Source organism: Sceloporus occidentalis, unplaced genomic scaffold (assembly GCF_023333645.1).
Source record: "Sceloporus occidentalis isolate IW3139 unplaced genomic scaffold, rSceOcc1.0.p SCAF_8, whole genome shotgun sequence".
Classification (NCBI taxonomy): Eukaryota; Metazoa; Chordata; class Lepidosauria; order Squamata; family Phrynosomatidae; genus Sceloporus; species Sceloporus occidentalis.
Genome location: NW_028316988.1, coordinates 25,953,263 through 25,965,644, shown reverse-complemented (window position 1 = coordinate 25,965,644; position 12,382 = coordinate 25,953,263). Strand labels below are relative to the sequence as shown.

At 45.5% G+C, this 12,382-nt stretch overlaps 1 protein-coding gene across 1 annotated transcript in view; it reads right to left on the bottom strand.

Annotated features, from left to right (window-relative positions):
* SEMA6B (semaphorin 6B) overlaps positions 1-12,382 on the bottom strand; it is a 195,836-nt gene that overhangs the window by 167,630 nt on the left and 15,824 nt on the right. Inside the window, exon 3 of the mRNA XM_089535647.1 lies at positions 5,998-6,168. The gene's annotated coding sequence lies outside the window, so the exon portion shown is untranslated. The remainder of the gene's footprint in view (positions 1-5,997; positions 6,169-12,382) is intronic.

Below are 12,382 nucleotides of genomic sequence, written 5' to 3'. Positions count from 1 at the left end.
GTGATCAAAATGGTGAAAGGTCTAGAAAGTACCAAACTCTACAAGGATCAGCTTGGGGATCTAGGTGTGTTTAGCCTGGAGAAGAGAAGCTTAAGAGGTGACATGATTGCCATGTTTCATTATCTGAAGCGATGTCATATTTTGGATGGAGCAAGCTTGTTTTCTGCTGCTCCAGAGAGTAGGACACGGAGCAATGGTTTCAAGGTACAAGAAACAAGATTCTGCCTAAACGTTAAGAAGAACTTCCTGATGGTAAGAGCTGTTCAGCAGTGGAAAATTCTGCCTTGGATGGTGGTGGAGTCTCCTTTGGAGGTTTTCAAACAGGTTGGAAAGTCATCTGTAGGGAATGCTTGGATTGTGTCTTCCTGCATGGCAGAATGGGTTCCCATCCAACTCCAGAGTTCTATGATTCTATGAAATAAAGATGAGGATGATAATGATGAAGAGGAGGAAGAAGAGCTATTTAGGGACAGTATCCAGCACCATTAAAGCCAGAATTAAACCCTCGCAGCTCCAGAGCTTTGGAGTCCAGATTAAAACCTGGAGTGGATGAATCACCCCATTGACATGGTGCCACCAGCCGCCAAGGCCTTCAGGGCCATTAGGAGTTGCCTGTCATAGCATTTGTGTCACAGGGAGAAGCAGAAGCCTTTTTTGCTCATCCTGTGTCCCCCGTATGTCCCCGCACAGAGCATTTCCTTGCATGGTTTGCTTCTTAATGGACGGCCAGCATACCAAGCTGCTTCTCCTCTTATGCCGCTCTACCTCTAGGCCTCGAAGCCTCTGCCTGCCAAGCCCTGGATCTCTTCCAGGCTGTTCTCTACCATGGTGGGAGACAACCGAGCGGGCGGCTTTGCCACTTGCTCCTTGGAAGCAGCCACAGGTTCTGGCGGCCAGGATTCCTTGAATCTGAGCCCGACGACGCTCCTTGCTGCTGAGTCAGTCCGCCGGGTGAAAAAGTGCAAGCCATCGGTTCGGTGACAAATTCCGTTGCCGTCAACATGAATGAAAAATGACAAGGGCACAGTGTCAGAATCCCTGATATCTTTTATTCGTACATTGTCCAAAAATAATGGGCTCAGCCTCGCGTGAGGTAGAGCCAGGGTGAGCAAACTGTGGCCATATGTGGTCATCCGACGTTGTTTCAGCAGACGTATCCAAATGACATTTAAGTTGTGAATTTAGATGCTGAATTTTAAATCTGGTTTTAAAATGTCTGTTTGTCCTGATAAACTGTTGCATGTTTTAATTAATGTGTTTCAACTGATGTTGTTCATTGCTGTTTCACACTTCGATCCATGAGGACAGGTGAGTAAGAAACAAATTATTATTATTATTATTATTATTATTATTATTATTTCTGTTGACCTTCTACCCTTTCTTATGCAAACCTTTTTTAACAGCCATGACAAACTCTGGCTGCATGTGCACTGTAGAAATAATCCACTTTGACACCGCTTTAACTGCCATGGCTCAATGCTATGCCATCCTGGGATTTGTAGTTTGTTGTGGCACCAGAGCTCTCTGGCAGAACAGACTAAATGTCTCACCAAACTTGATATCTGGATCACCTGGATTCCCAGACAATGCAGTTCTCAGACTTTCATAGCACTGAGCCATGGCAGTTAAAGTGGTGTCAAACTGGATTATTTCAGCAGCGCGGATGCATATTTAGACTGCTTCTCAGGGAAGCTGAGACTTTTTCTGGGACTTAGTCTGTGTACAATTTGCATGCAGTTTTTGAAAGTGATTCACAATTCAGAACTGATTCTGAGCAAAATCAACATGCAATTTTGGAACGATTCGCAATTTGGGACCTATTCTGTCCAAAATTCGTGTAGGGTTGTTGTGCATAGAAAACAACACTTTTCATGCAGAAAACTGCATGGAAAATAGGATTTCAAAGCAGAAATGTTCTTTTCAGATCTAATGGTCTGAAGTAACAGGAGGGTCGATTTTGGTTGAACATCGGAAGGAGCTTCTTGGCAATAAAAGTAGTTTTGCAATTGAACCAATTCAACAGCGATTACATTTTATCTCCAGCAACTCTTCTTCCAGCCATTCCTTGGTTGCAGAGGTGAACCTGTCCTCTGTTTGGCCATCTTTAAGATTTCCTTTTGAGCATCCTAAGATCCTATGTGACTTTTTGCAAGATGGCGGCAAACATGCAGGACTATCAAACCATCCCCAAAGCTCTCCTTGTATGTATGTGTATATATATATATATATATATTGCTCTTCCTTCCAGGAGAAAAAAGCCCTTCAGGGTGCCTTGTCTCCTGTAAACCAACCGTTCTCTCATCTCTAGGAAGAGAAAGAAGGAAAGCTGGTGGAAGGAGGAGAGAAAGAGATGATCGCAGTCACCATGGAAACAGAAAGAGGGATAGAGGCCGGCTTGTCTGCAAAACAGTGGCCCTTCATTGCTTTATTCCAGGAATGCTCCACTCTCCGTTGCAAAAAATATACCCATCTGCTCCTCATCCCAGCTGAGCCTCACCTGCAAAACGCAAAATTACATCGCTATGATTCCACTTTAACTGCCATGGTTCCAATCTATGGAATCCTGGGATTTGTAGTTTGGGGAGGTCCTAGCTCTCAGGCTGAGATTTCTATTTACTCATCCATACACCGCCACTCCCAGGATTCAATAGGAGAGAACCAGGGCCCACACTGGATCTCAAGCTGCAAAGAGAGGTAACTAGATAACATCAATACACCCTTTCAGAAACAAGACCTTGGGATGCACACTGCCAGGGCCTCTAAGTTCCCATAGCTGGGTCATGATTTGAACCCTGCTTCCCCGGAGCCCGAGGGTGTGTCTACACAGTAGAAATAAGGCACCTTGACACCACTTTAAGTGCTGTTGCTCCATCCTATGGAATCCTAGGATCTGTAGTTTCACACGGTATTTCGTCTTCTCGGCCAAAGAGGGCCGGTGCCACACCAATCTACAAATCCCAGGGTTCTGTAGGAAGGATCCATGGCAGTTAAAGTGGAGTTAAGCTGCAGTATTCCTACAGTAAATAAACAAATAAATACAGTGTAGATGTACATCCCAAGTCCAACACTCAAACCACAACACTACAAGAGATCTTTTAATAGGATGGTTTATATCAATATTTCCCAAATTTGGGTCCTCCAGGTGTTTCGGACTTCAACACCCAGAAGTCCCAGCCAACTTGGCCAACAGCCAGGAATTCTGGGAGCTGAAATCCAAAACACCTGGAGGACTTAAATTTGGGAGTCACTTTAAAATGTCTATATAATATTTTATTTGAAACAGGAAGGAAGGAAGGAAGGAAGGAAGGAAGGAAGGAAGGAAATATGAAGAAAGGAGGAAGGGAAGGAAGGATATAAAATATGAGGAAGGAAGGAAGGAAGAAGGGTGGGAAGGATAAAAATATGAGGAAAGGAGGAAGGAAGGGAAGGAAGGAAATTATGTTACATATATATAATACCCTTAGGTCACCTTTTGTCCTGTACTGGAAGAAAGGTGAGATTTAAATAAAACCAATCAATCAATGAACAACCTCCAGTTCGGAGCAGAAGAAAGATTGAGACCTATCCTCCCCTCTCCAATCTATGTCTGCCACTTGGGAAGAAAGGTTCCCTTCTTCTTCCTTTTCCTCCAAGTACCTGGCGCGCGTAGCCAGGAAGACAAACAAGGGGAGACGGCGGCTTTGACAAGGTGTGTAAACTCAAGGGGGGGGGCATGCGAAGAGCGGCGCCGTCTTACTCAGCCGGCGTGCTCTTGTTTTATGGAAACATGCGCTGGCTTGCCAGAGGTCTGTGCACCACCGTTCTTGTCCCCCGTCATGTGCCTTTGGAGGTGATAAATGAACTGCTGGCATCTGGTTGTATATCATGGAGGTCTAAGGGGAGACTGCAGTGCAAAAGCACCAAAAAACCCACAATTACTCATCCCCACCATTTTGCTCAAGGGGAAAACTCAGGTCTGGGAGAGGAATGGGGCCCTCCAGAGGCCATGATATGGCCCTCTGGTGTTATTCAAAGAGCCATGTTCCCTTCCCCATGATGAAACCATTGTGGGGTGCAGTGGCGTCAATAGGGTTGGCGTCACCCGGAGCAGTAACTCACGGTGCCACCTCCTCCCACGCCACACCATGCAGCATCTTTAGTTATGTTTCTTGCACTAAAATTACTCAATCATAATTCCCATATTTCACTCAATGTAATGGCAGTAGTTGTGACATAAACAACTACGCACTGTGTCACGTGCCGTCGAGTCGTTTCCAACTTAAGGTGAACCTATCCTGGGGTTTTCTTGGCAAGATTTGTTCAGAGGAGTTTTGCCCTTGCCTTTTCCCCTGAGGCTGAGAGTGTGTGACTGACCCATGGTCACTCAGTGGGGTTTCCATGCCCAAGCTGGGAAGTTTGGCAACCATTGGAAGGAAGGAAAATATGAGGGAGGGAGGGAGGGAGGGAGGGAGGGAGGGAGGTTATACAATATGAGGAAGGTTATACAATATGAGGGAGGGAGGATATAAGAAGGAAGGAAGGAAGGAAGGTTATACAATATGAGGAAGGAAGGAAGGAAGGAAGGAAGGAAGGAAGGAAGGAAGGAAGGATATACAATATGAGGGAGGGAGGATATAGGAAGGAAGGAAGGAAGGAAGGAAGGAAGGAAGGAAGGAAGACATGAGGAAGTTGGTGGGTGTCTCAACAGTTGCACCTGACTCCCGGAGGGCTACCTAGGGCCCATGGAGGTGCATAATGCCCACCCCCTTGTTTTGGAGAATCAAGCTGAATTCTCCAGCAAAGTGGGAGAGCTGTGCTGGGATAGCCATTTCCGAAAATATGGCGCTGAGTGTCGAATTTGGCTGGGGAGGGGAGTAAAGTATCAGGTGCAGAGGCGTCAAGTGGTTTTGCAACCGGGGAGGGCTGCTGGACTGAGCCAGTTTTGCAGTAAATGGCCACAAAGAGAGCAAAGGAGAGATCTATAATTATGAGGGCATTGCTCCATTCCTGTTCTCTCTTTTGTGGCTGGCTCACGCGAGAGCCCTTGGGAGCAGCTGTTTCCTGGCTTCACCTGCTCCAGACTCTTAACTCAGAACCGTTTTTTTGGGAGGTCGAGTTAGCATTAAAACTGTCCAGCCCCCCCCCCCCCCCAGTTAAATGCAAGAGGATGATCTGCAGTCGAGGGAGGGAGGGATGGACGCAGGGTGAACAAAGCCACATTTGGAGCATAAGGCCCTTGAGGTTGCAGCTGTTCTCTCAATTCAAGCAGGTTTCCTTTCCCCTTGGCCCCACATCTCATCCGTCGACCCTTGCCACCAAAGACATGGAAAGCATCCTATCCAAATCAGTCATCTATGCCCAGCAGCGTCAGCCAAGGGTGCTTGCTATCTATGGGGGCATCTACAGTTGAAATAATGCTCTTTGACACCACTTGAGATGCCATGACTCAATGCTGTGCAATCGTGGGATTTATAGTTTGGTGAGGAAATGGCACTTTTGGGCAGAGAAGGCTCAAGACTTTGCAAAACTCCAAATCCTAGGATTACATAGGATGGAGCCACAGCACCTAAAGTGGTGTTGAATGGCATTATTTCTGTAGTGCAGATGCACCCTACATGAGAAATCTTTAGCTCCTTGCCTAAGGAAGCCCTACGAAATTCATGGTTAATAGGCAACTTGAAGTTGATAGGCAACTTGAAGGCACATAAACATACACACAAACACAAGATGTTTAGACCATGGAGCTGTGGTTGACCTTAACTGTACTACAGTCCATCCTTTGTATTTGCAGGGGATCCATTCTGGACCCCCCCCCCCCCATGGATTAAAAAAATATGGGACTTTGAGTCCCGTTGATTTTAATGGCGGACGCGACATGAGCGTGGCCATGCACATGTCCCCATTCAAAGCAATGGGGCTTGCCATCCACAGATGGTTAAATCCCGTGGATATCGAGGGCCCACTGTATATATAGTGTGAACCGGTGTCTGCAGGGCTAATAACCAAAGTTTCACTTACCAAAGTCCAGACAAACAGGTCTCTCCAGGCATCTGGAAGTCCTCTGGGCAACTCTATGGTCAACTTCCACTGGAAACCAGGGTTCGCCATTATCCGCAATTTTCGCTATCCTGGGTAAATCTGGAAACGTATCCCTCGCCGATTTGGGAGTCGTACTGTACTTGCTGTCTCCTGCAATTAAATCAGTCCTGGTTAATGTATCCCGATTTGCAATGAAAGCAAAATTGCCCATGAGAGTAATGGAGATTAATCGAGTCTTGCAAGAAACGTGAACACCGTTAAGTGCACTTGTAAGTTTTGTAGCTCTCTGTTGTATTGCTCATATTTTGATATATATTTTTAATCTTTTTTTTAAAATCCCCTCCCTGTTTTAATTTTTTTATTGTACTGCTTGATCATTGCTATGACAAAAGCCAGAACATGCAGGTGTGACGTTGGTGTAACCCGGACCTTTAGGGACAAACAGGTGTCGAGAGAAAGGCAATACAGTAGGTCATCCACATTTGCTGAAATTAGGGGCATGGGACCCAAATAACAAACCACTTTTTTTTAACTGGAGAGAACACCTCTCTAAGAATCTCTAAGTCCTCCAGCACAATTGTATAGCCCTCATCGAGCTGAGGTTGACCATAAAATTGCACTGGAAGTCTTACAAATGCCTAGAGAAGTGCTTTCTCTAGGAGGTCCTCCAATGTGACTCTATGGTCAACATCAGAAGAGTCGCGCTGGAGGACCTAGAGATTCCTAGAGAGAACACATTCACCAAATCCCCAAATAATCAAATCCGCAAGAGTCGGAGCCACAAATGTGGCGGGCCAACATTTCTGCAGAAATACTGATATTTTTTCCCCTTTCTCTCGGTAGAAAGACAACAGAAATAATTGATCACTGTGTGTGAGGATGAATGAGGTGACGATGTACGTCCCTCGTTCCAGGTGTGACTTCAAGCCACGTTTTTCTGAGTTTCCCCAGCAAAACCCAACCAAGCTCATGCCTCAGCTTCACCAGCGCCAACACCCCCAGACAAAAGACCAAAACAAAACAGTTTTTCAGAGCCCTCCCAGACAATGGGGCTTTCTTCCAAGGCTGAGAAAGCAACGCTCAGAAGTTGCACTGCCAACGCAGGCCTAGCAGCTGTTTTGTCCATTTGTTCCAATCCAAAGGTGGACAGGGCAACCCTTCAGCTTAGATTCTTGAACTCGGTCCAGAACAGAGAACAGTAGGCATCAGTGAGAGACAGAGAGAGAGGCAGAGAAAGACTGTGGAAGAGAGGAGGAACCCTAGAGGCAGCAAAGATTAACAATTAATACGCTACTATCCCCATTTCATTAGTGAGATCTATTCTACCCGAGGGATTTGGGGGCAGCTGGAAACATCTGGGTTGAGATCCAGTAGCTTTCCAAGGTGCTGAATATAGCAAAGGAGCTGTCCCAGGTGCTGAATGTACAGGTAGCATTGGAAAGTGCCATTCAAGGCGCCAAACCTGTTTTCCGCTATTCAAGGGGTTGAACTCTGGTTGTTGTTAACTGCCCTCGAGTTGACTTTGACTCATGGCAACCCTGAGCATGAGGCATCTCCAAGGCCCTGTTACGAGCATTGTAGCCTTAAAATCCTTAGTGTGGATGGCTTTCCTCTAATGACTCTATGCAGATGGGAAAGATGACATAGAGTCCTCCATGACTGCAAGGCGAGCACATCACGTACACTATTGGAACATAGATAAAGGAGGACAAGATAGGGGAGTCATTCACACTTTTGGGGGAGATTAATGGCCCAGGATGTTTTGCCAGGCCAGAGCCATTCTCACCTTGGAGACTGTCTATAGATCAAGCAATCTTTAGACCCCCTGTCCTTCACTGCTCTGCTTAGGTCTTGCAAATTCATGCCCAGCCTCCCAGATTAAGTCTATCCGTCTGGCATGTGGTCTTCCTCTCTTTGTACTGCCTTCCACCTCTCCTAGCATTATTGTCTTTTCAAGTGAGTTGTGTCTTCTCATGATGTGGCCAAAGTACGACAGACTCAACTTGGTCATCTTGGCTTCCAAGGAGTTTGGGCTTGATTTATTCAAGTAACCATGTGTTTGTCTTCTTGATCATCCACAGTATCCTTGGCACTCTTCTCCAGCACCACATCTGAAAGGAGTTGGTTTTCTTCCTATTGCCTCTATTCACTGTCCAGCTCTCACATCTGTACATAGGGATGGGGAACGCAATGGCTTTGGTTTTGTTGTTATGTGCCTTCAAATCATTTCTGACTTATGACAACCTTGTCATGGGGTTTTCACAGATGAAGCAGATGAAGCCTGGGACCTTTGTGACCAAGAATGTGGCAAGATCTTTTCACAGGAGGCTTGCCATTGCCTTCCTCAGAGGTCGAGAGCAGATCACTTGCCCAAAGTCACCCAGTGGGTTTCATGGCTGAGCTGGGAATCAAACCCTGGTCTCCAGAGTCACATCATGTCCACTTCTTTCATAGCTGCCCTTCCCAATCCTAGTCTTCTTCTGAGTTCTTGACTGCAATCTCTGTTCTGATCAATATTTGAGCCAATGAGTGATTGTTTCAATTTTCTCCATGTCTAGGATGTATTCCTGTAGATCTTCCATGGTCATTATTTTTGGTTTCTTTAATGTTCAGCACTAATCTGACCTTGGCACCTTCCCCCTTGACCTTCTTCGGTAAGCGCTTTTAGTGTCTTTCTTCTTCTTCTTCTTCTTCTTCTTGACTTTCTTCAGGTCTTTGTTTCTGTTAATGGCATTGTGTCACTTGCACATCTTAGGTTGTTAATGTTCCTTCCTCCTATTTTTAACTCTATTCCCCCCAAAAATATCAGCACCTTGGAGAGAAAATACAGTTTCTGGAAGAAAGTTCATAAGGGTGACACACCTGACATGGAAGCCACCATCCATCCCTTCAAGCTCAGGAAAAAGCAAACGGCTGCAGTCTTTTGTAGCCTTTGTGTTCTTCCTCATTAGTAACTTTTGCCATCTTGACCACATTTCTTGGTCACAAAGGTCCCAGCTTTCATCTGTGAAAATGTTGGAGGGTACGCTCCCAGGATGATGGGACATGCAAAAGGGCTTTGGAAGAGGACTTGTTCAAAATTCAAAGCCATCCCTTGATTTCCGAGAAGTGGAGCACTACAAAGATGATATCTTATTAGCAAATGAATTAAGCAAGCACATCGAATCACGTCTGCATTAGCCATTCTGCTATAAACACAAAATAAATAGGAACAGCAGGCCCGGTCTGTTTATTTAAGGATATTTGCTCTATATTTTGACTTGCCGGAGCTGACAGTTTACGTTTCCAGCACTTATAAATGACGATGCCTTTCCTCTCTCTGTCATTAAATAATTGTTGTCTCGTTCTCTGGGAAAATGTAAATATTTTTTCTCTTTTTTTGGTTAAAAAAAAGAGAACTGATTAAAGACTGTAATTTCCCCTCAAATGTTAATGTTTAAATGGATGAGGAGAAGAGAGGAGGGAGGGAGGGAAGGGAAGAAAGAACAAAGAAGGAAAATGAACCCGAGAAAAACAACTTAAAATTGCCCACAGATATCAATTCTGTTCTATTCGGCGCTTCTTGAAAAGGATTCAAGGTTTTATCCTGACAGCAGTTCGGTGGGACAGGAGGAACTAAGAAAGGGGTCGGGGAAATAGGGGCCTATGGGCCACACAAGTGACACTATGGAGGTGCAAGGGCTTCTTTGAAAACATCACATCTTAGCAAATCTTGAACTGCATGAAACTATGTGCATTTGAAACAATGTGCATGTACACTTGTCCCTCCATCTTCGCTAGGGTTAGGGGCACAAGACCCCCGTGAATATGGAAAAACCCGCAAATAACAAAAACGCCATGTTTTTACCTGAGAGGACACCTCTCTAGGGATCTCTAGGTCCTCCAGTGTAACTCCGTTAGAACTGTGCTGGAGGAGCGACAAATGCCTAGTAGAGTATTCTCTCCAGGAATCTCTAGGTCTTTCAGTGCAACGTTTAGGTAAAGTTGACCATAGAGTTGCACTGGAGGACCCAGATATTCCTAGGCAGAACATATTAATCAAACCCGTGATTAATCAAATCCGCACATTTCAAAGTTGCAAATATGAGGGATGAGTGTAAATACATTTAGCCTGTGTGTATCCTATCGTAATTTAAAGGTATAATTTTCATTTTTCTAGTTATGTCACTGCTGTTGCTATTACGTTCAGCGATATATGGGAATTATGATCTGTTAGTCACATTAGTGCAAAACAACAAGATTAAGGATACTGTACGGTGTGGTATGGGAGGAGATCAATGCGGGGGTGACGCCATGAGTTGCCGCATCAAGTGACGTCAACCCTTGTGATGCCACTAGGATCCCAAGGGTCACCCATTCTGCCATGCAGGAAGATACTATCAAAGCTCTCCAAACAGATGGCCATCCAACCTCTGCTCAAAATCTTGCAAAGAAGGAGACTCCACCACTCTCCAAGGCAGCATCTTCTACTGTCAAACAGCTCTTACTGTCATCACCTTGGAGAACGTTTAAACTCTGATATAAAACCGAGAGCGGATTCACCGTACCCCCCCAATGTGGAAGCCACAAGCTGCCTTCTGATGGTTCCTTAGCAACTAGAACATGCTTCTCCCTCTTCTGCTTCCCCTCCCTTGAAACAGATTTCTCAGACCAAGCAGAGAGACTTGCAGCAAGCAATGGTCTTCTTCCTCCCCTTCCTTCCCTCTGTCCCAATGACCTGGACCCCAAAGCCCTTCTTCCTAGGAGTCTCACTAGAAGGACTCAATGGAGCTGGCATCCACTTCAGGCTGGAAGCACACCGGGGCCAAACCTGGGACTGCAGACCTTGCAGGTGGACCTGAGTTCTAGGGGCAATTGAGGACAGGAGGTTCACCTGACAAGCACTGATGCTGGAACAAACTGAGCAATGGAGGGAGAGATCAGGAGGCTGACCTAGATACACTGAAAAGAGCCCAAGAAGCTGCACTTGGGCTGAAAATTGGGTATGGAGATGGTGAGGATGAGAACAGAGGGAAGGAAAGCGCCCAAGAGATATCATTTCAGCTGAAAAGTGGGTATTGTGAAAGAGATGATGAGGATGACAACCAGGAGATAGAAAAGAAGGAAGGAAGGAAGGAAGGAAGGAAGGAAGGAAGGAAGGAAGCCCAAGAAATGTTATTTCAGCTGAAAACTGGGTATTGTGAAAGAGATGATAAGGATGAGAACCAGGAGATGGAAAAGAAAGGAAAGAAGGAAGGAGCCCAAGGAAGGAAGGAAACCTAATGTCATTTTGACTGAAAATTGGGTATTATGAGAGATGGTGAGGATGATAACCAGGAGATGGAAAAGGAAGGACGGAATGAAGGAAGGAAGGAAAGAAGCCCAAGAAATGTAATTTCAGTGGAAAACTGAGTATTGTGAAACAGATTATTAGGATAACCACGGGGAAAGAAAGAAAGAGGTAGGTGGAACAGGAGAAGAAAAGGGATGAAGAGAGAGAAAAAGAAGGAAAGAAGGGAAGGAAAGTGAAGCAAAAGAATAAATTGCCCCAGATTTCATTTCTCCTTTCCAAAAATGTCTTTCCTGTCTTTTCATTCTCCATTTAACCTCAATTGGCACAGCCTCGGAAGCAGGTGCGTTCCTCGGCCGTCCTATTCAGGCGCCTAAAGATAGAGCTGTGAATTATTTTTGCTACCAGAAACCATGTCAAGACTTTTAAATTTTTGTTCTCAGCATTCAAGCAATATTGAGGCCAGAGCGGTGGTTTAAGCTTGGAAGGAGCAGGGCTCAAATCCCACCATTCTAGCTCATCAAAGTGGCTGGAAAACTGGGACTGGGGGCATTCCTTCTGAAACTGCCCCTTTGCCACCAGCCAAATTCAACAGGTAAAGCTCTCCTCATCATGGAGAGAGGACCGTGCTAATGTATGCCTACCACATAGGGCAGGAGCAGGCAACTATGCCCCAGCTTCTAGACCATATTTTTGGGTCTATCCACCCAGGGAAGGGAGCAGTTGGGGGCTGTGGTAGTGGGGAAAAGCTAAGCACTACATTTGTGGACTCTGTGTGTGTGTGTGTTCATACATGTGTGGTTTGGTGCAACCCTTGAATCTGCCTAGAAATCAGAGGCTTTGTAGCCACCAGGGGACTTCAGGGGCCACAAAAATGGAGTCTGGGGTCACAAGAGACCCATGAGATGCACATTCCCGACCCTCTCTTATCAATACTAAAGTTGAGGAATCTCTGATTAAAAACAAGAGGTGGAAATCCTAATTCATCACATGATTTTGAAGCCAGACTTTGAAGAACCATGTCCTAAATGACATACCCTCCCACTGTCTCAATTTGGCTGTCCTGAATCCTCTGCCACCCCAATTTTCCAGCTA